This window comes from Vulpes lagopus, chromosome 5, assembly GCF_018345385.1.
Source record: "Vulpes lagopus strain Blue_001 chromosome 5, ASM1834538v1, whole genome shotgun sequence".
Classification (NCBI taxonomy): domain Eukaryota; kingdom Metazoa; phylum Chordata; class Mammalia; order Carnivora; family Canidae; genus Vulpes; species Vulpes lagopus.
In genome coordinates this window covers 28,028,861-28,056,019 of record NC_054828.1, presented here as the reverse complement: position 1 = coordinate 28,056,019, position 27,159 = coordinate 28,028,861, and the positions used below count along the sequence as shown (strand labels likewise).

Sequence of the window (27,159 nt, the reverse complement as noted above, 5' to 3'; positions counted from 1 at the left end):
AGGAACTGTTATTTAAACTGGGCAAGCATGAGTAGGAATTGTCAAGCCCAAGCCCACAAGAACAGGAAGGGCATTCTAGATGGAGAGGAGACCAGAGTAAAGGCATGGGATGTGTACGTGAAAGCCAGAGAGAAACTGCTTTCTCAGAGAGGTGGATGGTCCATGCCGGGTGAAGGGCTCTGGAGTGCATCCCCTGAGTGCTGAGAGAGCCCTGGAAGGGATTTAATTTAAGTCAGAGAGTTATAGTTAGCCCGTCGGATCTCCAGGTTACAGAGAGCCTTCTAAAACCAGGTGGGTGGTACTTCAAGTACAAATCTCTCTCTCCCCAGCTGTTGAAACTCAATTCTTGATCAACCAGGAAAGCAGAAGAGGTTGGAGAGGGAGGCTGGGCCTTGGATAAAGCAAAATCACAAGTGACACAAAAGGAATCAAAACGTAGTGCAAAAGGAGTTTAATTTGGGAAAAGTTATATGTAAAATTTAGCACATTAGACTATTACAGATATGTTGCTTTTCTGCTTTAAAGTGTCAGTGTTCGATTGCATGACCAAAAATGGTTATAGCTGTGGCAGACAGGGCTGTGTGGCGTCGGGGTGAGCCCAGGAGCCCACTCTGGGCTCCTTGTTTCCTTACTGGGGTGGGGGTTCCAGGAGGAAGTGAACAGCTCTGCTTCTGTAGGGCCTGCTTCTGTAGGGGGCCCTGCGTGTCCCCCTCTGTTGCCAGCAGTTACAAATAACTGTAGAGTGCAGTTATCATGGTTTTAATTTTTTCCCACAGAAACCTTCTCATGGTTTCCTAAAGGCAAATCCACACGTTTAACCCACCCACGAGTAGTCAAGATTTGATGGTGGAATGGCTTTGTGGTAACAAGCCTGCCTTGCCATGAGGTTTTGCCCACGTTTTTCTCCTTAATAAAATGAGTCAGACTTGCCACCTGAATTTTTTTTTTTTAATCTCAAAACTTTTGAAAGAATTTAATTAGAATGGGCACATAGAATAATGAAGATTCATACCATAGGAAACTTTTTTTTTTAAAATCAAGATTGCAGAAAGCTTTTAAGATTTGAGTCTTGATGGTTCCTAGAATTTGAATTTTGCTTATTCAGGGCTAGGTAACCCCAGCCTCTTGGTCAGGCATCGCTGGGCCGCACGCATCAGTGCCACCGGCACCTGGGCTCTAAAGGTTCTGTATACACACACACTCAACTGGCTTCAGTCCAAACACCCCTCCACATTGGCAGGAGGTTGCCCTGCTTGTCTGAGGAGCACCTCGGGGCAGGAACTATCTTCAGCTGGGTCACACCCTTTATTGTGGGGACAAGCAGCACCCTCACCCCAACCCCCACCTCTGCCCCTGGGTTTCCAGTCCCCCACCCTGGAGTCAGGGAGGCCTTCACCAAAGCACTGTGGCCCAGCCCTGGGTGTGTGCAGGGAGGAAATGTCTGGAGGCTGAATTCTGCTGAGGGTGGGGTTCCGGGACACCTCTCCAGCGCCAGAGTAGAGTGGGGCCCACCTCCCTCTGAGTTCCTCGTTGCCAGGGTAGAAATTCTCACAGGGCCCTCTGGCCCATTCTTTTCTAGCCAGGTTTTTAATGGGTGCTTTTAATAGATTTATCGACCTTCATCAAGGCCTTATTTCCTGTTGTAAGTTTTCTCTGTTCTCTGGGTACTTTCAGCCCCTTCCCTGTTGTCTTGATCTAGTGGGTTGGCACAAGTGCTTCCAGAACCCTTATTTCTGAATGGATGGAAGTGTCCCAGGGATTTGGGAGTGTCACATGGCCTTGGTAGTAGTGATAGTAATAATGAGTAGCAGCAAACACTTGAGTAGCTTTTTGTGTGCCTCATAGTTTGTGGGGATGAAATTATAATGTCGGTGCAACAGCCAAAGTAGATGCTTCTTTGGCCAGTTTCAGACAGGGAAACTGAGGAGTAGGAGGTTGAGCCAGTTAGTGCTCGTTACGCCTTGCCTGGTGAGTGGCAGAGTGGGGATTGGAACACAGATGATCTGGCTCCAGACTGTGCTCCTGACTGTGGGGCAGGCCCCCTTCCAGGGATAGGAGGCATGCTCTACCCTTCCGTCTGCCATCTTGCCTCCTTCAGGTGCCCACATCAGCACACTCGTCACCTTTTGTCATGAGCAGGTGTGGTGGCATGTTCTGGTCATCCTGCTTGAGCGGGGAAACCATGGTCTCAGTGACTGCTTCAGGCCCTGTTCCCCAATTCTAGGGGCATCTTTGCTTGCAGCCTTTCTCTAGGGTACACTGTTCGCAGACCACAGCCTAACAAGAAAGGTTTAACCAGGGCCTCAATTCCAGCAAATCTTGAGCTGTTTGGGCTGGTCATCACCCAGGACACAATGTTGGTGTTGAGGGAGCTTCCCTCCCTTTGTAAGAGAGTAAGACCTTGGTAGTCATAGTCCCTCCAAGAGTGACTGATTCTCTTCAGCCCAAAGTCTGGCTGACAAGCAGAGGCTTTCTCCCTCCACCACACCCTGCTCCCCATCCCCCACCTGTGACGATTTATGGAGGAGTGCTCTCCTGCCCAGGAGACCACAGTGGTGAGGGAGGACAGGCTGCAGACTCCTCTGACTCCTGTGGCCTGAGCCCCTGTATGGGAGGAGAGATCAGCGGTGGAGGATGGAATTTGAGCCAGGAGGACTAGAGCAGCCAGTTTAGCTCTTAGGGGTCCCAGTCTCTTGGGCCTTAAATAGGCTGGAGTAGGAGGTGGTTAAACACCATCTGCAGCCTCTAACCCTAGGTTATTATGCAGCCCTAATCTTCCAGACTCTAGGCTGGCTTTGTAGCCCATTTGGAAACTCCTTTGATCTCCTTAAAATAGGCTGGACTATTTTGGACATTGCTCTGTGTGAGAGGGATATGTGTTTAGTGCTAAAATAGGGCGTACTTTTTAATTTGTGGGTATTTCCTTTTCCTGTTCCATGCACACTGTGTTTAAGTCCCAGTGTCCTCCCTCCCACCCAAGAGGACAGCCTCAGGCCAGCTGAACAGACTGGTTTTGGTGAAGGCCTCTCTCCTCGTGGCAGGACCTGCTCGGTCCAGACTCAGGATGTCTCTGTGTCCAGGGGAGCTTTTACAACATTCCGTTTCTTGTCTGCTGATCGAGGGCTGGGTCATTTGTCCAAGAGTCTGAGGGATTCCAGAGCAGAGGTGGCCAGCTGCAGAGTGGCTTTCCACCTGGCTCTGCTGCAGTTCCGGTCACAGTGGGTGTGGGGCAGCCCTCAGCCCAGATTCTGAGTTAACTGTGGGCAGGTGTTGAGTTACACACATGCACACACACACACACACAGCCCTTGCACCAAATGGTGGTGATCTCTCTTCTGACCTTTTTGTTGGTCACCGACACAGCTGTGAAGAGGGTGCCGCAGTAGAGGGGAGAGTGGGAGGCTGGGGTGGGAACAGCTGAGGAAGACGCAGCTCTCTGACTCATTCAGTCCTGCCTTATTCTGTGGTCCATTCTTCTGTCACTGAGTGTGGACATAGCTCACACCCTGGTCTTTCTCTTGTGCTTTTTCAGTGTATTGAAAAGAAGGAAGTCTGAGTTTTCATAGAGCATGAAGACTTCACTGGACACAGTTGTGTCAAGCTTCAGGCCTCTTTCTAAGCCAGGAAACTAGATCTAGGACTCACCTGGACAAATTGTTCCAGGCCTGGTGCTGGGCTCCGCCCCCAGGGAGGCAGCCCTAATCCTCCAGGCCCGTCCTACAAGCTCCCTGGTGATGCTCATACTGGTCTCCAGAGTGCTCTTTGAGTTGTCTTGGACACTTATCCCTCTTCCACCCTCCACTAGAGATACTACTTCATTTTTATTACCTTCTGAAAACTGGGCTACTTCTTTCAGTGTTAATTGATAGCCTGGCTGACTCTAAGAGCGTGGGGTGGGGTTCGTGGCCCTGCTCTACTTGGCGGCAGTTCTGATGGGGACACAGAATCTGTGGTGCTCTGGCAGGAGCTCCTTCCTCCTGCTTGTGCCTCATGAGATGTCCCAAAGCTATCCTATCACGATGAGTTTAGCAAGGTGACTCAAAAGCCAGGAGCCCAGCTGTTTCACCATTAGCTACATGCCAGTTCTCATTTACAGAGGCCTCGGAGATGAATGAATAGTTTGGTTGTTGGCATCTCTTCATGGGAATAACTGGTCTGAACCAGCTTGTTCCAGCCATGGGGACGAGAGTTGTGGCCCTGCTGTTTGTAAGTTGGAAAGGTATGATGTGTTAGGATCTTCTCAAGTGTGCCAGGAGGCACAGAACCGACTTATAGCCCGTAATCCATATTGTCTATGACACAGGCAGGTGGTGAGGATGGGGTCCCATTTGGTTTACTTTGGTCCATAAAACATCTGTCATGTGCCAGCTTCTCTGAAACAAATAACAGTCACAAATGGAATCTGAGGTACAGAGGATGCCAACAAACTTCTTTCCCCTCTTCTCTTTCCCAGGGGAGAGTCACCTAAAAAAGAAAAATGAACCCTGCCCAGTCTCCTTGGCTTCTGGTTGGCCAAGGGGGTTGAGCTGTTGCCATGTGGTGATCTCTAGGGCCCTTCATGCCTGGCCCTGGGCTAGACCAGGTTCTAAAACTGCCCCTCAGGCCTGTGGTTGGTGACTTCCTAGAAGACCTTTCCCAGAGATGCTTTTATCTTCTCATGGCCTTAGAAATTGCATCCAAATAGCCTAGAGGGCCGGAGAGCTGCTTCCAGGGGTCTTGCCTGAGGTCAGTCTCTTCCAACAGGAGCTACAGGGCTCTCTCTTCCAGCAGTGCCAGCATCCTTCCCTTTGGGCTACCCTCTCAGTCTCTGGGAAGCAGAAAGCCTTTTTTTCCTGATTTGTGAGGGTACCTGGTGGAGCCCCCAGAGGGTCCTGCTCTCTCACTGTCTTGGACAGGTGGAGGACTCATCCCCAAGAGGTTGGCTCACATGCTAGGTATCGTGCCAGGCATATTTCAAGGATTTTGATTCACCAGCTACCTGGTAAAGTGGTTATTATTCACTTCCAATTGCAGAGGAGGGAAGGGAGGTTCAGACATGGGTTCAGATTTTATCCAGTGTCCTGTCATGGTTTCTGTTGGTTCAGTGTAGATTTTGCTGTGGAAGGATTGTTTTTGTAACTTTACCTGTTAGTGCAAAGGAGCGCAGTCAGCATCGCTTTCAGCTGTGGAGAGCAAGGCCCCAGGCTGGTCTTCCTCTCCTTTGGCTCTCTGTCCTCTCAGGCTTAGACCTAGGTAGGCTCCTGTTATGCTGGAGAGCAAGTGACCAACGTGACCAGTCAGCCACTGTGCATTTACACATTTGGTCCCTTGCTTCTGGCCAGCAGCCTTTTTAGGCAGATTGTGTCCCCCCTGAGTAGCCAGTACAGCCCCAGGCCCTCCATGGGACTGAATCTTTAACCAACCTGCCTTGTTCCAGGTGTAGTGCATGGTGCCCGTGTGTCTGTCTCCAGCCACATTCCCCTGTGCCAGCCTGGGGAGGGTGAGCAAGCAGATAGGGCCACTGCATGCCTTGGATCTGGACTCTTCTGGCAATAAGAATGAGGAGTGGTATGATGTATGCCCCATCCTCACATGCCAGTCAGTCCATGGCTATGTGGGAGCCCTGGCAGGTGCATTTACAGCAGGCAGCACACCAGGTATTTGCTAGTTCACTTACTAATTACTTTTCAACTCCAAACTCTTTTGAGTTGGGGATCCTGACAAAACAGAATTTAACTAGAGCACCTGTGACATTTTCTTGCATCTGGTGCTTCTATGGTGAGGTCATCGATGTCACTCAGTGTAAAGCCTCACCCCACAGAGGCGCCAAGGGTTTGTGAATAGGAGGGGTTGGAGGAGCATTGATGGACATGGTGTGACCCTATGAGTGGGGTCAAGACATCTTCTGAACATGCTCTAGAAGGAAAGAAACTGCGTGTCTTTCCCAAAAGCCTCAAGGCATTTGATGTGCTAGTGCCAGCTCAGTCAGTTGGCATGTCTCAAATGTACTGCAGTTGGTGATATGGGAGAGCTTGGTTCTTATCTCATGGAGTTGAAGAATGAATATCATGGACACAGGAGAGTGAGTAAAGGGTTAGAAGTTTATTAAGTAAAGATACAGAGAAAGCTTTCAGGAGTGAGAGGGGTCCCGGCCGGGTTGCCACTGAGGGCTTGTGGGATTGGTCTTTCATTGAGAGCCTAATCAGGGAACCTAAATCGTTTTAACATTATCTATTGACATCACCATTGAGTAAGGACTATTGATAACATCTTTAATGGCTTACTTCTTCTTTGGGGTCTGGTTGTTCTTTGTTGGTCATTAAGTAGCTGTTACAACAAGACACGCTCCCCACCCACACCTTAGGGCAGAGTGGTCTGGCTTGTTCCCTTATCTCTAGTTTCCTTACACTTCATCATTTTGGGGATTTTTGTGAGACTGCTTCCCATGGCCCTATATCTAGCCCTGCCTAGCCCCATCTGTCCCTAACTCATTGGCAGGTGAAACCCTCTTTTGTTTAGAGTCACTTATTCTGGTTGCCATCGGCCCCTGGCTAATCCCTTGGGTTCTTTATGGAACTGCATTTATTTGCCTTAAAGTTGGCATGTTTTACCTGTCTAAAGTGATTTTAGGTATAAAGATTCAATGACACTATTCCCTATGTAATTTAATGCCATACTTCTCCATATGAAATGATCTTACTACATGAAGCCTCAATAGCAAATTTATGAGCAGACTTTATTATATCTCCTCCAGTGATCCAGCGTAAGCAAGCAGGCTTGTGTTTGGAGAGAATTCTAGGCATTTCGCTGTCCCTCCTAATAAACTGTGCTTTGCAGAATCCCAGGAAGGGGAGGAAAGTAACCACAGTCTGTAATGGGATGCTTGCTGGGCTTGAGCATTTGGTAGCTGGACCTCAGGGGTGTACCACCCCACCGCTACCTCCGGGCCAGGTTTTTTGTTCTATTTACTTGTTTGTTTGTTTGTTTGTTTGTTTGTTTGTTTTCCAGGTAGGCGTCATGCGTAGTGTGGGGCCCAACACAGGGCCCAAACCCTTGACCTTGAGATTGTGACTTGAACTGAAATCAAGAATCAGACACTTAATCAACTGAGCCACGTAGGCACCCCCAGGCTTTCTTTTCTTTAGTGAAAGGTTGCAGCAACAAGCGCTTTTGCCTTTCTTTTTCCCTTTGCTTTGAGCCTACCATACTGGAGTTGGGTTATGTGAAATCTTTTGCTGGTTTATTAGCTCAACACTGTGTACTTTAAAAGCTTAATAGTTTTATTTATTTTTTCTTTTTAAAAAGATTTTGTTTGTTTATTTGTGAAAGATAGGCAGAGGCATAGGCAGAAGGAGAAGCAGACTCTCTGCAGGGAGCCCAATGCAGGACTCGATCCCAGGAACCTGGGATCATGACCTGAGCCAAAGGCAGATGCTCAGTCACTGAGCCACCCAAGTGCCCCAAAGCTTGAACAGTTTTAATACACGGAAGCAGCAGTAAAGAAAGAGGCAAAGCAGGTGATGTGAGGACCCCTTTCTCCCTGCTTTGTGCTTGTGACTCCTACATGATCACATTTTGGGGGTGAAGATCTTGGGGGTCTGGGTAAAATCACCACCCTGCCAGAGGAATGGCAGGTTGAGTTGCTGCTGAGCGCCATCTTGGCCAAGTGTGGTTTAACTTATCGGTGCAAGTCACAGGTGGGCCCCACTGGATGTCAAGGATCAGTCACGCCTGGTCCAGGCTGTGAGGGCCCCGCAAGGAGGGCAGGCTGGTGGGGATTAAAAATGAAAGTTGCACACTTCTGGACAGGTATAACTGGCTCTCTTGCAAGGTGGAAAGGGGCAGGCTGTGGGCAGCTGTGAGGTTCCCCCCATCATTTCTGCCTGACTGGAGTTATCTCCCAGTGGGCCTGGCTTGGGGGATGGATACCAGCAACCAGCAAGTCCACACTGATAGTGGGCAAGTGTGGTTGACATCCAGGTCTTGATCTAAAATGATAGGTGCATATGCTCTCATTTAAAAGAAATGGCATGGCTTCTGATTGAAGATTTAAAATTTTATTACACCTACTTTGCTTTTTTGAAAAGAAAAGTAAAAAGGTACATGAAAATACAAAACAGGGATTTTGGATCTACTTCATTTTATTTTATTTTATTTTATTTTATTTTATTTTATTTTATTTTATTTTATTATTTATTTTTGGATCTACCTCATTTTAATAAAAATTTTTGTTATGCCATACTTTATATGAAAACCCATAGGAAGAATAATACAAATAATGCCTTCAGCTTGACATTTTAATTCCCAGTACAACTGAAACTACATGTACCTGCATCTCTCCCTGAGGTTACTACCATCCTCAATTTGCATTGTATTCTTTTTACCCACTTAAACCTTTGTATTTTGTGACTCTGTCTTCACAGTCTTGTTGATGGGGGATGAGAAGCAAGCACTACTTATTAATTCTCAGTTTGTCTTCAGACACTTGGGGTCAGAAACAGCTGTTCTGAATTTGGGCTTGTGGCTGCCCCAGGTGGTAAGGCAATGAATGGTCAAGTTCAGGGTGGAGCCAAGTCCTGATGGACTATGCTCCCTCCTCTTCCTCTTCCCTCCTGCCTTGCTGTCATGGGAGCATGCTCGAGTGGGTGTGGGCCTTTCCAGGTTTCCATTGCAGAGCACAGGCTGGCCTTGTGTTCACCTTTGCTGCAGAGTTGGCTTCATTTGGGGAATTTCTATCTGCCACTGAGCATTCCCATGGTCTCTGCTTTAAACACCTTGTCTCTAACATGGCTCATGAGTCCTGCCCTAAAGGTAGAAGCCCAGACCAGCTCTCTGTTTCCTCTCTTCCTGGGCTGTCCCAGCCTCCTGCTGGCTGCTCTGGTCCCATGGAGGGTAGGGCAGGGATACTGTCTGCTGTGTAGCCATCCAGGATTTGGTGACCAAATGGCCTCTCTGTCAGATGGACTGTGTTTATGTTCAGTGAAGCCCTCCTTTCCACTCTCTGCTGGGAGCCTTTCCTTTTGCATAAAGAAGCTCTTGCTCCCCACTCATTCCCCCCTTCACAGATGCCCCTTTGCCTCCTCACATAAACTGAAATATGGCTGGTTCTCCCTAGAAATCCAGAGGCCTCAAAATGGAGTAGGCATTCTTTCACTCCTCATCCTACATCTCCTTCCAGAAGTGGACTTGACCCATGACTGTGCTGTTGTTTCCACTTCCTTTCACTGCCCTCTGTCATTCTAGGTTACCCTGGTCTCCAGAAAGGACTTGGCACCCGCCTCTGAAGTCCTTTTCCCTCCTTAATATCTCTCATGTCTCCAGGGATGACTAGCGTCACCACACCCACAGCTTTCCGTTTCCTGCCCTGTAGTTATTCCTGAAACTGCCCCCAGTTGACCTTCCCTGGGTCCCAGCCTTCTGCATTCCCACGTCCCCTTCTCCTGTGTAGCCTGGTCTTTGCTCCCTCTTAATCCTTGTCTGCCAGGCCTGCTGGAACCTTGTGTCTGTTGGCCCTGTGGTATAGAGATGGTCAAGCCGCAGTCACTACCCAATGAGCTGAGAGTGTGAGGTGTGACACATTTCATGTGGTTAGGGTGATGGAGGGGATGTGTGCAGAGGACTGTGTGAGATTGGGGGAGGGGTGAGGTATTGCTTTCCCAGCAGAGTTTGGAGGGAGGCCAAGAAGAATTAGCCCCAGGAGCAGGGTGAGAAGGGTACTGCAGGAGGGCCCAAAACACTGTGTGTGTGTCTGTGTGTGTGTGTGTGTGTGTGTGTGTGATTTACTTATTTCGGTATGAGAGAGAGAGAGAGTGTGTGCGTGCAGGGGGAGGAGCAGAGGAAGAAAGAAAGAGAAACTCAAGCAGACTCTACACTGAGCAGAGCCTGATGAGGGGCTTGATCTCACAATCCCAAATCAGACCCAAGTTGATACCAAGAGTCAGACACTCAACTGACTGTCACACAGGCACCCCCACAGCATGGAGATACTAAATAACCTCATGTGGGTACAGTTAATAAAATTTTGCATGCTTATTATAAAGAGTTTAGAAAAACATGGTCCAATAGATAAACAAGAAAATTATGGTACAACCACTAGTAGTGTTAACATTTTAATATATTTTCTTCTCATGTCCTTCCACTTTGTGTGTGTGTGTGTGTGTGTGTGTGTGTACATCTGTGTATTTGTATTGGTAGATCTTAGAATTTTTTTTTTTTGCTTGTCAGTCGTTGTAAACTCAGTGATTTCCGTTTAAAATTCTGCATAATGTTTCACCATATAACCAAACCATAATTTACTGTGTTCCTAACAAGCATTTACACTGCTATTAAATCTTGCAATTTATGGTGTAAAATATGTTACTGCAAAAGTAGTGCTGCAAGTGAACGCCTCAGTCTGAGATCCTGCTAGAGAGCAAGGACTTCAGTCTTCTGATCTCCCTGTGGTGGAGCTCCTCCAGCAAAGGTTCCCCCACCCCTCCAACACATATACACAGTGGCTGAGCACATTCATGCTCTACTGTGCATCTGCTTTGTGCAGGGATGGCCTGGCCCAAAGGGGTGTGAACGCATTCCATTAGCACTTCTTCCCTTTGCACCAGCAATGACTGACCACTGCCACAACCACAAAGGATTTCTGGAGCTTTGCCAGCCTCGCCCTTGGCTGTGTAAGAGCTGGAGACATAGCCACATGGTACCTCCTTTGTAAGATATATTTTGGATTAAGTTAAAAAGTATGTGTCCCTGAAGGTGCTGATGCAGCAAATAAGATCATCATGCAGCCTGGCAAAGCATGAAATATGTTTACAATCTAATGTACAAATGAAAAAGCAGGATATGGTATCTGTTGTACACACTGATCTTATCTATAAAAACAAAAAGAGTTAACTTCAGTAAAGGTGTGATTATGAGTGAGGATTTCCTACTTTATTGTCCAAACTTAAACAGTAAGGGGACTATGGTAGTTTTTCTTTTTATAGTTCCTGAGCTTACTCTCCTTGGCTCACTACAGGGTCAGATTCCTTGAAAGCCACCAGGGCCGGTGGCACCACTAGGCTGCTGGACAGTTGGTGTGTGGTTGTCCCCCTGACCTGTGGGGTCAGCTGTCACTTAGGGACCACTGCCACTGCTCTTCTGGTGATGGGAACCCAGCTGCTTAATTTTGTTGATTTCAGAGTATAAGCATCTTATTAATGTTTGAAAGTATGTTGATTTTTTACATGAGGCTTTTGAGAACTTTCTTCATTCATCATCCTTTGAATGGGTTAATCCAGAGTTTTGTTGTCCTTGTAGAATATTCTTTACTTGAGGTAAGTCTGTAACTGAGGAAACAGAAATCTATTGGGAACACCTTGTCTGAAGGACTAAAACAGGGCGTTTGCTAACCACCTAAATTCTCTCGTCTTCATAAAAATTATTTAAGTTTCATTGAAAGAGTGCTCTCTACAATAAGAGGAGGGGCACCTCCTGATGAGAAATCTAAATTAGAAACAGGACCAGAAGTAGAACTTTTGAATCCCCACCTATCGTGGGAGATTTGCCACAGTCCCACAGAGTGGGCCACACTACTTTCCAGGGTCCCTGGCAGCAGATTTCTGGTCCCTGACTGCTCCCTCCAACGGAGGGCTCAGTTTCTAGCTTTTTCTTGTCTTTTTCTGGGGATCTTCATGGAGAACCGTAATTGTGTTAAGTGATTTGTCATTTCCTGGAATATTCTGTATGAATTGGGCCAAGTTTAAGGAAATGCCCATACATTGTGGGTGCTCTCTCAAGATGACCTAAGAATCCCACGCATCCTGGTGACACTTTGTGGAGCAGCAGGCGTGCTGTGAACTCTCCTGGGGGCACTGAAAGTCTGGGGAAGTTTGAAAAATATTCCTCCTCGTCCAGCACCTTGCTTCCCTGTTGTCTTGTCTTCCCTCTTCTGCTTGCTTTTTTCCTGTCCTGCACCTTTCCCTGCTCTTAATTGCCTTTGGAAAGAGGAACCCCTTCCGTGTTTTCATCAGCCTGTTATCCCTTTCCCCCAAGCAGTGGTGCACCTTGATGGCCTGAAAGGTGGAAACCAGTAGATTTTTAGGGGAGCTGGAAGAAGGAAGACCTGGGTCAGGCCGGGCAGGAGCGCCCCAGGGTCGCCCAGAGGCCCTGCAACTTGGGCTGGGTAAATCAGGCCCAGCCCGCAGAGCTTTTAGATCACTGACTGGATTCCTGCAGAAGAGTTACATCAGAGGAGTCTAAGAATAGAAGTCAATTCTTAGAAGGCTGCATGAAGGGCAAGGCAGCTGCTTCTCAAATGTCTGATTGCTCTACTTCTGACGGCCTCAGCCCGGTGGGAACTGTCATGTGAGGAGAATGTGTGCCTTGACCTGGAGCCCCTGCACTGGGGACCTCAGCCACCTGAGGTGGGCGTGGGGCAGACTGGAGCATTGGCTCCTAAAGAGGCTGTGGGGAGATAAAGTATAGGTTACCATTCCGGTTGAAGGAAAAAAATGTAGGAGGGACAAAATGTAGGAGGGACGGGGAAGGTTGTTGACTCAGAGCTAAGATTATTTTTTTTAAGTAAATTTTTAAATTTTAGAATAGTTATAGGTTTACAGGAAAGTTACAAATACTGTAACTAGGTCTGCCTCCCGACCCCCTCTGAACCCTGTTTCCCATATTGTTAACATCTTACATTGTTATATTAGTCACAGCTAATGAACCAATATTAATATATTATTTTTAACTAAACTCCATGCTTTCTTTAGATTTCCTTAGTTTCTTTTTTTTTTTTACCTAATGTCCTTTTCCTGTCCCCAGATCCTATCTAGGACACCATGTTACACTTGCTCGTCTTGCTTCCTTAGGATCCTCTGGGTTGTGAGAATTTCTGACTTCTCTTGCTTTTGGTGACCTTGACAGTTTTGAGGAGTACCATTTAGGTATTTATCACCCACCCTCATTCTAGGTTTGTCTGGTGTTTTTCTGTTATACTGGGCATACGGGTTTTGGAGAAGAAGAGCACCGAGATGTAATGCTCTTCTGGTCACGTCACAGCAGGGCACACACTGTGGACACTGAGGTCAGGTTTATCAGATTTCTCCCCTGGAAAGCTACCCTCCCCTACTCCTCTACAATGTTCTCTGCAGAAGGCAGTAGCCCTGTGTCACCCACAGGTAAGGGGTGAGAGGCTTTACAACTCTTTGAAGGGACAGGGGCATTTACATAAACTATTTGGAGTTCTTCTGTATAAGCGATTTGTCTCTTCTTCATTCATTTATTAATCCAGTCTCATTCATTTATATTAGTGTGGACTCATGGATATTTACTTTGTACTTAGGTTTATAATTTAGTATTAGGTTATTTATTTTTTTATTCGCATTGTTTCAGCGTTGGCCGTTGGAAGCTCTTTTGTTGGCTCCTTTGACATTCTCCCAGTATTATGGGGTTTTTTACTGGTTTGCTGTTTGTTTGTTTGTTGTCGTCGTTTTAGCACATCTTTCCTTTTTGATACCACAGGATACTCCAGGCTGGTCTTGTACATTTCCTGCCCCCGCCCCAGAGTCAGCCATTTCTCCAAAGAATCCTCATCCCTTTTACTGGAGATTGGTATTAGAAACTAAGATCTGGGCACTGAGTGGCAAAAAATATTGTAATTTCAGTTCCTATCTATTTAAGCAACAAAAGCAAAACACGTAAGTGGAAATACTAGCAAGGAATAACTGCAGATCTTTCTCCATTGACAAGCTCTGCCTCCTTTGTGGGTTCTACAGACACCATCTTATATTTGTAAACTGATACAGACCTCAGTCTGAGTTCCATTTCTGATATTGTCTCTGCAGTGGTGATATCTCTGTGCATAGGTTCTCACTCTGACTCTGAAGTCACACATTCTCTTGCTGTGTCCTAAATGAATGATTCATGCTCCTTGAGTCTTGTAGTGGGTTTTGATTGAAAGCAGTGAAGTCTAAACCAAGAAAAGAACTCAGTGGAAGAGAAGTTTTAGACACATGATGAGCTGTGTAAACAGGAAGCAGAGCCAGAGCTCCTTAGAGGGAGGGTTGTTTGAGGCAGGCGTTCAGGGAGAGAAGTGTAGGGGATGGAGCCAGCTCCTGCATCTGGGTGTGGGGGGAGTGCTGTGGGATCTTGACATGAAAGCTACAAGTTCAGGGAACTGGAAGGAAGCCTTGCACCCCAACCTAAAGATTCCGGGCCCTTGCCTTTAAGTGAGTGCATACCTGTGCATGTGTGTGAGTGTATATGTGATGTAGTTTTGGCTCTCAGCCTCATGGGGAGGCAGTTCTGAGCCTATTGCCTTAGCCCTATGTGGGGAGCCAGTGGTATTAGAGAAGAAAGTGATGAGAGCAGAGAAACCTCAAAGAAAGAGAGAGAGAGAGGACAGAACTGAATGACCAGTTTGGTTGATGGATGGAAAGTGATGTCAGATCTGTCTGAGCACAGTGGGGCCCCAAAGAGAATCCAGGAGAAGCCAATTCTGAGGAGAATGTGTTCTTACGCTTCAGTAGGTGCCATGAGTCCATGGCTGGTGGCTAGTTGACTTGAGGATGCTGCATTGGGCCTCAAGAGAGTCCTTAGGGCCAAGGGAGAAAGATTTAGGCATCAGCTATTGGATGGCTTAGTGGGTAAAATTGGCATGGTACAGGAGAGTGGAGGCACACACTGAGGACCAGGCCTGGCCTGCAACCCATCCCTGTCTTTGTGGTTGTCCTTGGTCAAAGGTCCTGTCATGCTGAATGACTGATGGGCACTGGTTCACTGAAGCACCAAATGGGAGCTGTCATTTACACACCCTCTGTAGACACCATCAGTACCAAGTGATTTAGTGTCTTTTATCTTGGTGACTCTGGACCCTGTTTTGCAATCCTGAGGTGCCTGACTCCTTCGACAATCTCACTCGGAGGGAAATTTGGCCCTAAAGTTTTCTTCTTGGCAGAGAAAGAAAAGAGAAGTGGTCCCCTTTCTTCCTAAGGCTGAGAGGATGCACAGGAATGTGCCTTCCCCCCCCCCCCCCCCAATGACTTTGGGCATATAAGTTGCTTCCAGAAGGGAGATGGTTGGGGCATCTTTAACTATTTGAGTTTTTGTCCTTGGATGACATGGCATTTTGTGTAGGGTTTTTACATCTTTCCCTATGCAGCTGCCAAATTCAGACTGCCTTTTCCACTCCTTCCATTTGGAATTAGTATCTTCATAGGATCCATGTACATGTGAGTGACATGGATAGTCAAGAAAGGCCCAGAACTCTTTATAATAGTGGAGTGCAGTTAGTGGAATGTGATAGCTTTGGGGATAGTGTGCAAGGCTCCAGTGTGGGTGTGTTACCAGGTCTTGTTGATGGATTAGATGTGGGGGAGGGAAGGGCCCATACAGGAGACCAGGAAGACTCCATATTTTTGGCATGGCGATGCTATCTGCTAAGGTGGAGGGAAGCTTAGAAGTGGAGCAAGAGGAGCGAGGAACAGCACTGACAGCCCGAGAAAGTCAAGAATGTCCTATTGCAGGCTTGTGTTTTCTGCTGGTTTCCTTTCTCTGACCATGCTGCACATCACACAGAAGTCTCTAAAAAGAGAGAAGGTTTGAGATACAGTATCTGGCTTTGGAGGATGGAACCCCATGTGATGATGAAGACACCCATGTGGGAGGGGCTGTGTCCGTGCTATGGTGGTCTTCTCAGTTGGGCCTCATAGAGGTTCCCCAAGTCCTTGCACCTGTGGCATTATGGTTAAACATGGAGGGAGTGCTTGAGGATTCATACTCATTGGTTAGATATGAGGTGCTTCCCGAGGTATATCTGTCTGGTTTGGTCCTGACCCTTCATTGTCTTTGTGAGGATGGATGCCTTCATCTCATTCTGTTTGAAACTAGGATTTACTTCTCCTTGCCCTAGACTTACCGCTACCCTGTGACACCATGGCCTCCCAGTAGACAGGGTGGGAATCTAGAGACCCCTGTCAGTAGTGACAGCTAGGTGCGGGGTGGACAGGTTGTGCCTGCCACAGGTCTGGCCAGAAAACGCTTTGAGATAAAAAATTCGGTCCTTTGAGTTTCACAATAGATCATGTAGGGTTTGTTTGTTTTCCAAAATTACTGTTTTACAATATGTGGACCCTTTCTGCTTAGAACAAAATAAAACACTTCCCAAAGAAAAGAAATGTTTGATGCTAATTTCACAATTAAAATTACAGTGGGGGAAAAAGTAAAATGAAGTTGTATTTCTTTATGGAGATGGAGAAAAAAAAAATAAAAACCTAAACTGTGTCATTCAGACAGTAGTAGTAGGAACAATAAGTTCTATCTGTATCTAATTGTAGCTGAGACCCTGCTAATCAAAAACAAATTGTATTTCCAAAAGGGAGTAGGAGGTGAGCTTTGTGCACTTCTAGAAGACTTTCACATTGAGTAGTAACATAGATGGTGGATTTTTTTTTTCAAGATTGTATTTATTTATTCGTGAGGGAAACAGAGAGAGAGGCAGAGACACAGGCAAAGGGAAAAGCAGACTCCCTGTGGGGAGCCTGATGTAGGACTCGATCCTAGGACCGTGGGATCATGACCTGAGCCAAAGGCAGACGGTCAACCACTGAGCCCCCTAGGAGCCCCCTCTCCCATTGTTTTTTAGTTTGGGGTAAAATCTCAATTTTCAGCAACTACCTTCCTAAAAGTATGCTGCTCCCTGACCTGGTAGCCCAGTAACATGTAGGCAGAAGGGTTTCATGAGCAACCACCATGGACCCAGTGCAGGGTGGGGTCTGGGAAGCCAAAGGTAAACCAGGTGTCTGTGAGCTTGTATGGCCCTCATCCACTGGATATTCTCTTTAAAGCATTCCCTCATGTTTTCATCTGAATGGTTTGGTTTCCAAGCCAGCAGAGGGGAGCCAGGGAGAAGCAGCATACTTAGGTTGACAAGAACGTTGAAAGCTGATAACCTGATTACAGGTAAAGAGAGGAAAGCTATCATAATGGGTAGATGTAACAACAGAAAAAGAGCAGCCAGCCAAGTGCGTTTAATATAGAGATAAGCCCTGCACCCTGATAGAAGGCACATTTGTGTACAGTCACATACCGAGTTCCTCTTTATCCCCATACTATAGATGGGAAAGAGGGCCTCAGGAAAGGGACTGTCGGGGCATGCAAGTTAGGGACAGGATTGGATCTATGTTGTAGATCTCTTATTCAGGATAGCCCTTATTGTCAGGGAAGAATATATTTTATAACATTTTCTTCTAGCATGGTTTGCTTTTTTAAAAATTGCCACCCAACTGATATCTCACTGGCCAGAAGCAAGCAACTGCTAGAGATTTCCCTACTAGAACATCTCTCTTACTGTCTGAAGGGGTGGGCCCTGTTGATATGCTATCTTTGGGGGCCAGTACATCATGTCCCTTAACACTGATTTCCATCTCATGTCTAGAATTTTCCCTGCTTCAGCCAACTGGGAAGAAATCTCACAGGGGTATGAAATTTCAGGGGACCCTTCAGGGATGACTCTTTTGGTAGCTTTGTGAAGGTGAGCAGTCAGGTCCTTGGGGAGGTTGAGGCATGGGCTGACTCTGGAAAGGGTGTCCCTGGGGCCTGTATAGAAGCACAGCCCTTGGACCTTTTGGCATCAGTTTGCTATCTGGAGGGACCCATAGGGAAAGCAGAGCCTATTGAGGAACCATGTCCAGAGTAATGGGTTTGCTAAGTATTGAATTTGGGCTTTGTAAGTGATTGAGGATCTTCATTTTATAGATGGGGAGTCTGGGGCTGGGGGGCGGGGGGGGGTGTTCCAGAGTCCAGTCCAGTTCTCAGCTCCTGCATGTCAGAGCCAGCATTGGAGCCATCCTACCCACTACCCCCTGTCTATCAGGGAGAGATGGTTGGCTGGTGTTGTCACATTTCTAGCCCTCTCCTCAATTTGGATTCTGAGAATGCCATCTTTTTGGGGACTGGGCAACACTTGGTGACTTCTTCTAAGAATGTGCTGGCGACGATCTTTTCAACCATGCTTGGTTACCCCAAGCTAGTTGTTTTTTTGGGAGAGATGAATATATTTCTCTCAGATGTTGATTGGAATCCTTTTGGCCTTCTCAGCTGAGTGGTCCAGAATGAAATGAGCCTCTTATGTGTAGAGGGGGTTACTTGAGGGGTATTTATTTTTGAAGAATGTATGTGGTTCATCTGCTTACTCTGACCTCCTGATGATCTGATTTGTGATTGCATGCCTGCCATGCATAACATTTCCTTACATTTACAAATGACTTGCTAGTCATGATATACATCTGGGTGACTGTTATTATTAATAAAAAGTATATTTTTAAGGTATGACTCCAGTTCCTCCTGGGGGAAGTTTCCTCTTAGAGTGTAAAATTCATATTCTGCTGGTTGATGCCACTTCCTTAACATGGACTATTAGAGTGAAAGGAACTTGCACATAGTGTTTTGTTCTTTAATAGAAATTTAGGTATAAATTTTATCAGGATCTGCTTCTGGAATAGTAGTATTAGAGGTTCTGCAGACCTTCTCAGCAAAACAATAATCATTGATAAAAACTGTTTTAAGAAAGTAATCAGTTAAAATATCTGGAAATTGCTTTAAAGGCATACAACAAATGAAGAAATATTTATTCAGGAAAACCAGCTAAACTCAGTAATAACAGTAAGAGTTTGTAGCACTTGATCTGTGGCCCACTTTTTCCTGCCCAGTTCAGCATGGCAGAAGCTATACTGTTGGCTGGTTGTGGCCAAGATATGTGGCTCCCTCTCCCCTGGGCTTCCATCAAGGCCTGGTGGCGCAGCGGTTTGGCGCCGCCTGCAGCCTGGGGTGTGATCCTGGGGACCCTGGATCAAGTCCCACATGGGGCTCCCTGCATGGAGCCTGCTTCTCCCTCTGCCTGTTCCTCTGCCCCCCTCTCCCTCTGTGTCTCTATGAATAAATTAAAAAAAAAAAAAAAAGGCCTACAGTATCTCCCTGGGAGGGGCAAGCTGCCAGCGTTTCTCATTCCCCTTGAGCTCCGTGTTGCAGAGCTAAATTCCAGGAAAGTATAGTTAGCCTCTAGGGTGGAAGGTCTTTACCAAGCTGAGAATCTTCAGGCCCCAATTGCCCTCTGTCATCCCAGTTTGCATGTAGGGCAGAGACTCAATTCGAGAAGAGTGAAGCCTAGAAGATCAAGGGCTATGCCCCCACCCAGCATTGTTTGTAAAGTTGGCATGTCACTCTGAGAGAAGTGGGCCACTGTCCTTGACCGCAGCTCCAGGGCAGTGACTCAGAAAGGAGGTGAGAAGTAGGCCATAAGAACAGAAAGCTCTGAGGCTTCTCCCAAAGGTACTGAATTTATTTGTAACAGAGTGTGGGGAAGTTCAGACCTAACAGTACTCTCAGAAATGAGGAGATTTTGGTGGTAAGCAAGTAACAAAAGGCTGGTAGCTCCCTGAGAGCAAGTGTTGAAACTTCAGGCTAGAGACAACCAGGGAAAAAGACAGCTAGGAAGAACCTTCCTGGTCAGAACAGACCGCAAACATTGACATCAAAAATGACCCTGCAAAAAGACCTATATTTAATTGGATCCGGTTGTGCAAAAATTGATGCCCCAGAATATTGCTGAAAACGGAACAACCAGCCAGCAACTCTTGGAGCCTCACTGCTGGGTGTGATGACATCAGAGACAGGCAGCCTAAAGGAGACCAGGAAGAGGAGCAGAGAGCCCTGATGAAACCGTTTTCATCCCAGGAACACTGGGCCTCCTGAGAACCACCACTGTAGGCTGCACTCTTGGGGTGGGGTGGAGTGGGGTGGGGCTAGACTTCACTATAAACTAGTACAGCCCACCCCTGAAAGAAGAAACAAAAACAAGCCCCTGGGGAGGAGAAGAACAGCATTCAGAGTTGCTGCAATATATTTAAAAGGTCCAGCTTTCAAGGAAAAAAAGATAAGACATGCAAAGAAATAAGAACGTGAGATGGGATTTTTAAAAAGGTACAGAAATTGTGTGGGAGAGGGCTGAGATGTTGGGCTTAACAGACCAAGACTTCAGAGCAGACATGATAAAGAATGATAAATATATTCAAAGAACTAAAGGAACATGATGATGCATCTGACCAATTAGAGAATAAATCAGTAAAGATCTAGAAAGTATAAAAATGAACCAAATGGTTGGGGTGCCTGGCTGGCTCAGTCAGTAGAACATCTGACTCTTGATTTCAGGGTTGTGAGTTCAGTCCCCATGTTGGGCATGGAGCCTACTTAAAAACAACAAGAACTGAACCAAATGGAGATTCTGGAGTTGAACAATAAAATAACTGGTATGAAGAATTCACTAGAGGACGACATCACTAGATGTTCACCATTGGAAGACAGAATTAATAAACTTGAAGATAGAGTGGTAGAGATTATGCATTTCATTTTTAAAAAGATTTGAGTTAGAAAATGAGAATGAGTGGAGGGAGGCTAGAGGGAGAGAATCTTTAAGCAGACTCTTCACTGAGTGTGGAGCCCTACATGGGACTCCATCCCACAACCCTGAGATCACAAGCTGAGCTGAAAGCAAGAGTTGAACACTTAACCAACTGAGCCACCCAGGCACCCCAAGATTATGCATTTCAAATGATAAGGGAGGTGGGGGGAAATGAAAACAGAGCTTCAGAGAAATTTGGGGTATCATTAAACATACCAACATACATATAGTACAAGTACCAGCAGGTGAGGAGAAAGGAACAGAAAAAAAATATGAGAAGAAATAATGTCAGAAAACTTCCCAAATTTGATGAAAAATCTATACATTTAAGAAACATAGGAAACTCCAGTAGCATAAATATAAAGAGGTTCTTATCCAAGCACATCATAGTGAAAGATGGTAAAAGAGAAAATCTTAAAAGCAACAAGGGAAAAATGAGATTGGACCAGAGAATCCCAGTAAGGTTAACAGTGGACGTCCCCTAGACATGATGGAGGTGGGATGGAGAAGACAGGGGGATGGTGTATTCAAAGTCCTGAGAGGACAAAAACCCCACCAACCAAGGACCTTATATCCAGCAAAACTCCCTCTCAGTAATGTGAATGAAAGATGTTTTAAAATTAAAACAAAAAAAAAGGAATTTGTTGTTAGCAGACCTGTCTTACAGGACATTTAAAGGAAGTTCTTGCTGACAACAGATGACCACAGACGGTGGTTCAGATCCATATGAGAACACCGAGAGTGCCAGGGTTGGTTATTATATAAAAGACAGTATAAATGTGTGTCTCTCCCCCTTTCTTCTTTTAGCTGATTTAAAAAGCAATTTTATTAAATGATATGTATACAATTATATTGTTGAGACTGTAACATTTAGAAGAGTAATGTATTTGTCAATAATAGCATAAAGGAGGCAAAGGGGAGCAAAGCTTTCTTGGAGTAAGGAAATTACACTGTGTTAGGTAACTTGAATCCACAGGATAAAAGGAAGAGAACCAGAAATAGTAAATAAGAAGGTTAATATTTCAAACTCTGTAAATACATACTTGCTTTCCTTCTCTCAGCTTCTTTAAAGATTTTTTTTTTTTTGAGAGAGGGGGAGGGTGCACATCTGAGTGGGGGTAGGGAAGAGGTAGAGAGGGAGACAGAATCGCAATCAGGCTCCACACTCAGCAGAGCCTGATGTCAGATTTAGTCTCATAACCCTGAGATCATGACCTGAGCCAAAATCAAGAGTTGGACGTCTAGCTGACTGCGCCACCCTGGTGCCCTGCCCTCACCTTCTTTAAAGACACGAAGTAATAGTAAAGAAATAGTGACAATATGTTTTTGGGTTTCTAATATATATAGATAATGATACATGTAACAATAATTGAACAAAAAGGAAAAGGGAATAGAACTGCATAGAAGGAATGTTGTCTTGTCTTACTGGAATTGTGTGGATAAAGTAATTAAAGGTCACACTAGAAAATATTATCACTTAATGCAGAGGAGAACAATAAATGGGGAAGAGACAAACAAAAAAGACAGAGATGCCTGTGCTCTTGCTCTTGTTCAGATTTTTTTTTAAGATTTTATTTATTTATTCATGAGAGACACAGAGAGAGGCAGAGACATAGGAGAGGGAGAAGCAGGCTCCCTGCAGGGAACCTGATATGGGACTTGATCCCAGGACCCCAGGATCATGCCCTGAGCCGAAGATAGACACTCAACCACTGAGCCCCCCAGGTGCTCCCAGATGGTTTTTATTATACAGGTACAAACTAAATATTTGAATTTGACTTTCCTTAATTCTGCATGAAAAGAAATTTTATCGGCCTTTCCTGGAGAGAGCCCTCATCTGGCTCCAGTTTATTCTAGGTCTTTTTGTCAAAGATACATTTTAAATGTTGCATTCAGGCCTGACCTGAAGGCTGTAAAGATATAGAGAGCAGGTGTGGAGTAAGAGAGAAGCTTGGGGCCTGGGATTGAGGTTTCCTGACTCTGGTACTGAGTTATGACCTTGAACTGGTCATTTTTCCATCTCTGACATTGGATGTCAAATGTTAAAAGATTGCCCTGAGCACCCAGTGAGATAATGACTGGTTAGTGCTTGACCACAGGCTCCCCCCATCCCCATCCCAGCAAGTCAGTTGCCCAGAGGGGAGAGAAGGGATTCAGGTTCTCTGCCTCAGTATGAGGATACTGCACCTCCTGCAAGCAGAAATGGGAGGGTCATTTTAGGGCCTCTGGTTCTTGACTTCCTACTGGCAGCTGCTACCAACTCAGATGCTGGACTTGGGCATTGCATTAGATTAGAGGGCTAATTTGTCCCTCCCACCGCCATTCATATGTTGAAGTCCTGATGCCCCAGTGTGTCTATATTTGGACATAGCCTCTCTAAAGAGGTAATTAAGGTTAAATGAAGTCATAACGGCAGGGCCCTGATCCAGTACAGCTAGTACCCTTAGTAGAAGAAGAGACACAGAGGAGGGGCTCACAGATGAAAGGCCATGTGAGGACACAGCAAGAAGGCAGCCATCTGCATGCCCTGTAGAGAGGCCTCAGGAGATACCAACCTGCTAGCACCTGAGTTTTGGACCTCCAGTCTCCAGTACTGTGAGAACTTAGGTTTCTGTTGTTTAAGCCACCCAGTGCATGGTGTTTTGTTTAAGCAGCTGGAACATCCTAACACATCTGTCTAGTGTGTTCTTTCTTGATAACCAGCATTACTGAAGTTGTGCCCCACTGAGGAACTGGGGAAGCAGTCCCACTCAAAACGTCTAAGCATGAAAGATAATTACAAATAAGGCTGTTTTGGAGATTGTTTTCTCTCTGTCCTCCTCCTGTTAATGATCAGCTGGGTGACAGAAGCCATCTAAGTGGTGCTGTCAACCTGCCAGAGGGGACTGTAGCTCTGGTTGGTGTTACCCAATGCCAGGTTTGTGTTGGATTTTGGTTTCCTCCCTGTTTTCCCCCCTGAAACAGTAGTGGTGGATAATCACATGGTATTTTTAGAACTGCTTTGCAGTTTCTCTGTGCAAACCTTTCCCTGGGTACATGGTTTAATCCTCTCATCTAGCCTTGTTTAAGATCTGCAGAGTACTATATTTATTTGACTTTCTTTGAAATTTCCAAGCTTTTCAGAATGTTGCTGCAAGAAGTCTAATGCTTACAGAACTCTAGAACTTATACCTTAAAAGGCTCAGCCACTGGTATGTTTGTAGGCATTCTTATGACTTCTCTCTCCCCTTTTTTCCTAGACCTTCTAGGGCAGGGCAGCTAAAAACCCCCTTGGAATTAGTGTCAGAAAGTCCTTTTTTTTCTTTTTTTTTTTAAATGAACCTTGTATTTGTTGGTTTGTTTGTTTATTTTAAAATATTTTATTTATTCATGAGAGACACGGGTAGAGGAAGAAGCAGGCTCCCCGCAAGCAGCCGGATGAGTTACTCGATCCTGGATCCTGGGATCCTGCCCTGAGCTGAAGGCAGACACTCAACTGCTGAGCCACCCAGGCGTCCCATAAACTTTGTTTTTTAGATCAGTTTTAGATTCATAGCCAAGTTGTACAGAAAGTACAGAGAGTTCTCATACACCCCTGGTCTCCACATAGTCTTTTGATTGTGCCCTTGTGATCTTCCAAGGACAGTTGGGGAAAGAGTCTCCTTTCTAGAGAAGCAGTAAGTTTCTTTTCTTCTTTCTTTCTTTCTTTCTTTCTTTCTTTCTTTCTTTCTTTCTTTCTTTCTTTCTTCCTTCCTTCCTTCCTTCCTTCCTTCCTTCCTTCCTTCCTTCCTTCCTTTCTTTCTTCTCTTTCTTTCTTTCGATTTATTTATTTATTTATTTATTTATTTATTTATTCATGAGAGATACAGAGAGAGAGACAAAGACACAGGCAGAGGAAGAAGCAGGGCCCATGCAGGAAGCCCGATGCAGGACTCGATCCCGGGACTCCTGGATCACACCCTGAGCCAAAGGCAGATGCCCAACCATTGAGCTACCCAGGCATCCCAGGGAAGCTGTAAGTTTCTAAGCTACATCAGTGACTTTCAGTGATCAGGTGGAGGGTGAGGGTGACGATCTGTCTGCCTCAGTCTTTGACTTGAATGTAACTTGGGCCTGGCACCCAGCAGACTGTCCCTGTGTCTGCTGTGGGCCCAGTGGAGCCACAAGAGAGGCCCTTGGCAGGCCCGGATCTAATTACTGGGGAAACCTTCCTACTCCTCACAACCTCAGGCTGTCTCATTCTCCAGAAAGAATGTGTCATTTAAAGATTTAAATGCTGACTGCTATCTTTTTAAAGCATTTTTTGCCTTTCTATCTCATCTGACACTTAGCAAGGCTTTGTGTCACTTAAATTTTACTTAGTAACCTTAGGTCTACAAAGCCTTCACGTCCACACTTTCTTTATTGAGATTTGTAGCAAATCTAAGGTGAGACTGTCTCCCCAGCTTAATGACAGAGGACGTAGGTTTAGAGTCAAGCCTTTCCACAGTGAAACAGCTGGCTGGTCGTTGGGGATGGAGATGGGATGGTGTGTTCCATGCAGTCTGCTCTAGGCCCAGTGTCCTAAAGGGGACATGTCTGCTTCTGGAGGGATGGGTGCAAGCCTTATATCTGAATAATTAAATGTGTTTTATATGTATATGAAAAAATACTTAACTGGTTCAAATATTACATGTAAATTTAAAGAAATTATTTAAAGAAAATTCCTTTTTTATTTAAAGAAAAATCTAAAACTGTCAGTGTAAGGTCACAGTAGAAGTCATAATCCCTGTGTGCCTGCCATTTGGGAAGTACCCAACATCTGTGCTAACCTGTAAGATGACCAGGGAAACCAGAGTCCTGCTGTCTGTCCCAGCCTTGCTAGTTCTCCACGGCATATCCTCACTGACACAGAGAGTAATGATTCTCTGTGGCTGAGGCAGGCTTTGTTGTGAGGAGCAAATGACAGAGCAGAATGAACACAATTTAGACCATTTAGGGCACTCTAGCAGTGTAGATAGTAAACGGGGGATTAAAGGGGTATGGCGGAGGGGCTGCATCCATCAGAGGGAATGCCGAAGTGCCCAGAGTTGGTGGTCCTGAGATCTGATGGCTGAATTAAAACCTAAAGCAGACCAAGAGCCCAACAGCTTCGACTCTACATAAGTTATGTTTCAATGACATTTCTTTGCCCCTTATTTGTGTTTGATAAATATGCTGATGCACCAGGCGCTGCTTAGCCAAGCAATGCTAGGAGAATTCTGGCCTGATGCAGGGTATCTCTGGTCTGATCCAAGACCTCAGTTGTCTTCATGTATCTGTGCCTGCTCTCTTCCTGCATGGTATTCTGAAAAGATGTGAGTGTGTTCACACCTGCCTGATGGGTGTACATCTGGCCCCTATATAAAAGCCCAGTCCTCATTGACCCCTAGTGATGGGCTGGATAAGAGTCCTGGGAGTGTTAGGTGATACCTGTCTGGGGCTGGCTGAGTTCTCCAGATGAGAACATTGCATGTGGTGGAGGCCTACCCCTCTGACTCTATTGTCAGTGCCTTGGCCTGTGCTGAAGGAGGCAGGACCCAAAGCTGGCTGGCAAGAGGGCTTGAGGTGGCTTAGGAAATGTATGTCCTACATGCTAGCTTCCAGTTTTTTAGTTTTTCTACAGATCTCTTCTAATGGGAGATGGGAGCAGTTCTAGAAAGTAAATTTTGAAGACACATTTTCCCTAGTCCCTTTATTACTTAGAGAATGTTAACAAGAATGTTAAAGAAAAAAAAAGTGAAAGCACAAGTAAGATTTTAATTAGTTTTCATTGTTACTGCTCTTGGTGATGGCAATTTTATATATATGTCAGGGAGGCATTTTATGGGGGCCTTTGTTCCCAGTGTGTTCTTCACATTTCAGAACTTAGCTGCAGATTTGGGAGAAAAACCAAGTAATGGCAAACGTACTTCTTGACATTTTCCTTGTTATTGCACAGATAGCCCGACTGGTTAGCATCCTCTTTCTAAAGAAAAGCACAACCAGCTTAGGAATCTTTCTGGAACAAGGCCACAGAAAAATGGAAGATGTTCCTGGCAACTTTGTGTAGCAGCCTCACTACTGCTCGGCTTAGGGTGAGGTCCCCTTACAGGGGGAAGATGACCCTGGACTAAGGTGTTTGTGATAGACCTGAGTTGCTTGGCCTCTTCAGTTACCAAGTGGTGTTAGTTCTTTTTGTGGTTGTTGATGTCATTGGGTTTTATTTTATTTACAGAATTGAACAGTGCTTCTTTCCAGATAGTGGCATGTCCTAGCTTTAGGTTTAATTGTTGTGATGACAGAGTGACCTTTGGAACGCCCTGGAGACCTGCCAAGACAGGAGAGTTGTTTCTCAAGTGTCTGTTGTAGATGTTGCCCATCCCTTCTATGTCAGGTGCCATCTTGCCCCAGCTTACCCAGGTAAGCAAGAGGTTTGTTCTCAAAAGCCCAGTAGGAGAGTTTAAGAAAGTACCAAGATTTTTCCTAGAGGGTTCTTCATGCCTACTAGTGAAGCCCAGCTCTGTGGTCTAGTATGAGTGGCTACCTCGAATTGACCCTGCCTGGTTCTCTAGTCTGTTCTCTCTGTCCCTTAGAATGCTGGGCTTCCCTGTTCCCTGAATTAATTGTCCTTGAGTGTGCCTGTGCCTTTTAAAGTGATATCTGTCCACGCTTGTCTGGATCATCTTTGACCAGACTTACCTCCCTCACAAGCCTAGGGCATGCATTTCATTTTGTCTTGTCTGAATGTCTTACTCCTTTGTTACACTGTGGGTCAT

General features: G+C 45.7%; 1 protein-coding gene across 16 annotated transcripts in view; it reads left to right on the top strand.

Annotated features, from left to right (window-relative positions):
* The window catches only part of INPP4A (inositol polyphosphate-4-phosphatase type I A), a 136,411-nt gene that overhangs the window by 34,827 nt on the left and 74,425 nt on the right, over nt 1-27,159 (top strand). Inside the window, exon 1 of one of the 16 annotated variants that reach the window (XM_041754417.1) lies at nt 12,312-12,374. The exons of 14 other annotated variants lie outside the window; for them this stretch is intronic. The gene's annotated coding sequence lies outside the window, so the exon portion shown is untranslated. Of the gene's footprint in view, nt 1-12,311; nt 12,375-27,159 lie in introns of those variants that run through there. One more of the 16 variants, XM_041754418.1, reaches the window with a different exon arrangement.